The 3,825-nt window shown below is 39.1% G+C and overlaps 1 long non-coding RNA gene across 1 annotated transcript; it reads right to left on the bottom strand.

Annotated features, from left to right (window-relative positions):
* Nucleotides 1-2,173: 2,173 nt before the first annotated feature.
* LOC132106287 (uncharacterized) lies at nt 2,174-2,747 on the bottom strand. Its single transcript, XR_009424099.1, has 3 exons — nt 2,651-2,747; nt 2,420-2,519; nt 2,174-2,330 (listed from the first exon to the last, which is right to left on the bottom strand). It is a non-coding gene; the product is annotated as an uncharacterized LOC132106287 (long non-coding RNA).
* Between the last annotated feature and the right edge of the window lie 1,078 nt (nt 2,748-3,825).

Here is a 3,825-nt window from a genome sequence, read left to right as displayed (position 1 = left end):
TGTCCCACTCTTTTTGTACCCTGATTACTGTCAGTCTATATTAGGGCTGTCAAAATTGCTCAAAATTGACGTTCGAATATTCACTCTAAAAATACACGAATATTCGAACTATTCGAACATCTGGTTGCGCAAGGTGTCAATGGCCCGCATTACGTCAATAACAGGCAAAAATAATACAAAGAGACATAACTACTTGTATAGCTAGTCTATTTAAGTTTAAACATATATGACAACGTATTACCTACACAAAAACAAAGAAATCAACTAATGGCCAAGACTGCAGACCTCACGCTCTCTCACCCTCACGTTCTCTGCGCATAATGGTTTAAATGAACAAACAAATTTTTGTGCAATTAATATAAGGTCGCGACTTTTGTCCCAAATATAGCAGGCTTCATTCAGTGATTGAAACAAATATTATTAATATTAATTGAAGTTTTACAGCATATAGAACTGATATTGAATGCTCTGAGGGAGCTGTGCTGTGGTAAACATGGAACTTTTCCTTGACATGAAATGATAAATAATCAAACCTCGGATCCATTGCTTGACAGAACTCCCCGAAGCGTGCCCCATCCGCGATACTGATCGGTCTCATGTCCTTACAAATGAACAAAATTATTTTATCCGTTATGGCCTCTTGTCGTGTTGCAGACAAAGTGCTTGCGGCAAGCGATGCAAAGTAACGTTAAGTGTCAAGACGTGACTGTTTAGCTGGAGTTCCACACATTATGCCATGCTCATTTGGGTGCACATTTTTGAGATGTGACCTCATGTTGCTAGTGGTCGAAGGGTATGCTAACTGTATCTTAAATAGCTTGCATACAACTTTATCTCGCGGGTCAAGAATTTTACCTAATTTTCTCTGCTGCGGTCGAGTTGGGCTCTGCACTTGCTGGCATCTTCCATGAAGACGCGTCAACTTTCAGCAGTGATGCTGTGCCAGACAGTGCGACTCCTGTGAGGCTGTGACCTGTCCCTGAACCCTCAGGCGCGCTAGCGCGCCCACTCGCAAAGCAGACAACCACGCCTCTACTACCGTGGGCCTTTTTTCCACATTTCTTTTTTTTATTCGAATATTAATTTTCACCTTCGAAATTCGTTTTTTTTTTAACTATTCGAATACATATTCAAATTTAGAATATTCGTTGACAGCCCTAGTCTATATTGACTTATTGCAAAAATGCCAAAAATAAAATGTTAAGGTTTTAGGTGATTAAAGTGTATTTGAAAATGGATTTCACTCATCCCCTTCTCTAACGTTTTACATATAATACTATAAGTTTTAGACTTCAGAATTTCATCCTCATCGCCAAACTATCTTTTATTGAAACCAAGTTCCAACAAAACTAATTTTGACTTCCCTCTGATTGTGAAATCACACTGTGGTTGATATTTACATTGCATCATCTAACATTATAGGTGACCCTCAAAGGACATCCCTCAACAACAATGTGTGAATATTAGATTTTTGACTAAGACTCACTTAAGTTATAAGTAGCTGGGATTTGTGTCAGATCCAGCTGCAGTAATACCCACATCTTACCCCTGAGCTTGTGTTGTATTGTGTTTTCAGCACTTTATTAGAGGGAAGGACAGTAACTGACTCCACTAATTCCATATTGCTGCCCTGAACATGAATCTTCCTTCCACCACTGCAAGAAGAGATTGAAAACAATTTCATCCAGTAATACATAATATTAAGCAATATTAAAGCACAGTATTAAAGCTTTAATTCCATCCGTTTAATTCCATTTAATTCCAAATACACAAATACAAGCACTGATTTGTAGGTTATTGTCTCATTGTCTCACCTTTATGTGTAACTGTGGCCCGCTTCCATGTGTCCATTCACAACGCTGAGAGGAAGAGGACCAGTGACAGCCAGATGATACACACTGAACACACCTGCACAAATACACATATGATGATGATAAACTCTGTGTTAACTGTGTTATCATTTCTTCTCTGTGATATTTTCTCACTGCATTTCATTTTCTCACTGTGTATAAGAAGCATTTGTTGAATGATCTGTGATACTGGAGCAGTTCCTCAGTGTCAGCATCTCTGTGATCTTCTGACAAATGTTCCTGATTATAATAATCATATTCTGACTAGACAAATGCACTGTATGTTAGTAAATATACAACTTCTTTGAAGGAGAACCAACCTCCAGTATAGAGCATCTGGTCAGAAAAACTACAGGAGCAGTTTGGGAAGACTGCAGACAGATCAAAGCCAGCACACAGGTTTACACTTTCTTTAGTGAAGGCACATGAGAAGGCAGGATTTCCTGTGCTCTCCAGACTCAAGAAAAGATGTAGAGTGATCTATATAGAAGACAGGGGAAAGGCAGGTAAATATTAGTCTTGTAAGTATTTCTAGTCGATAATTAAGAAAATACTTTAGATATGTCTACCATCACAGAAGAATTCTTTGCCATCTGAAAAGAAAACAGCTGTGTCTCAAGAGAGTTTTTTGGGAAGGACACCTATGGAGTATCATGAGTAGAACATCTACTGTAGATAAAAACAGCACCAACCAAAATATCACTACAGAACTGTTTGCAAATTGCATATTTAGTGTAGATGCAGTCTAGAGCAGACATGTGTTATGTGTGAAAAATCACACGTGATAAAGACAGGCTGACGTGTGTGTGTTCACACACCAGCCACAGAGAGGATCCTGAGCAGCTCTGCAGTCTTTCAGAGTGCTGTATTTAGCACACTGAATAACGGACACTCTTCTTAACTACATTATAACAGAAACATACAAATATGAGCAGAAGAAACATCTATTTTAGACTCATTCTGTAAATTCAGCATTTCTTTTTTGTTTAAGAGGATTTTAATATTTTAGGCATTCTTTCCAAAAATGTCTCATGTGATCAAATTGTATTGCACCATCTAAAGTAAAAAAAAATAATAATACTACATGAAAAGCCAATAAAAAAAAAAAATATACAAAAATAATAAAAGCAGGATATTTTTGTCTATGGTTAGCTGCACAATGTCTTATTTATTGAGTATCTCATTTGATTTAATATATTTCTTTCCACCAGATAGCCAGGGCCAAATGAATGCATTGTATTATACTGAATTTTGAATATAGATTTATACATAAACATTGGCCCAATCCTCGTTGCTGCCCCTGCTGACAGTGAGCTGTACTTTAACACCACAGAGAGCGGCTGAAGTTCACTACCACTCTGGAACACAAACAACAATATTAACTTTAGATGACTTTAGTGAATAGTACAACTATGTTTATCATGCAACTTCTACCAGAAAGACTCGGGAGATAAACGTACGAAGCATACATTTATTGACAACTCAGCAAGCATAATTATAAATTTCTTTGGCGGAAGGCCCCGTCCATGGTTCGTAATCCGAGGGTAGCGGACCTGCATTTCCTGCCTGAAGACGAAGGCAGGGGCGCAGCCGACCCCCCCTGGAAGGTAAGGACAGGACCATCCTGGTGGTGGTGGGGAGGGTGGAGGTTGTTATCACGTCGGCATCTGTGAACTCAAACATGTGCAAGTACGATCTTTTATACCAAAGTATAAAGACGTGATTGGATGAGGAAGGTAATTAGTGACGAAGTAATTGAGTCTTCCTGGCAGAACTTAGGCTAAAGCTTTCACTTCTACCAGAAAGACTCGGGAGATAAACGTACGAAGCATACATTTGACAACTCCGCAAGCATAATTATAAAATTTCTTTGGCGGAAGGCCCCGTCCATGGTTCGTAATCCGAGGGTAGCGGACCTGCATTTCCTGCCTGAAGACGAAGGCAGGGGCGCAGCCGACCCCCAAAAATAGGTGGA

Source organism: Carassius carassius, chromosome 26 (genome assembly GCF_963082965.1).
Source record: "Carassius carassius chromosome 26, fCarCar2.1, whole genome shotgun sequence".
NCBI classification, from domain to species: domain Eukaryota; kingdom Metazoa; phylum Chordata; class Actinopteri; order Cypriniformes; family Cyprinidae; genus Carassius; species Carassius carassius.
Note: the sequence above shows the minus strand (reverse complement) of the source record. Positions and strands in the feature narration are given on the sequence as shown.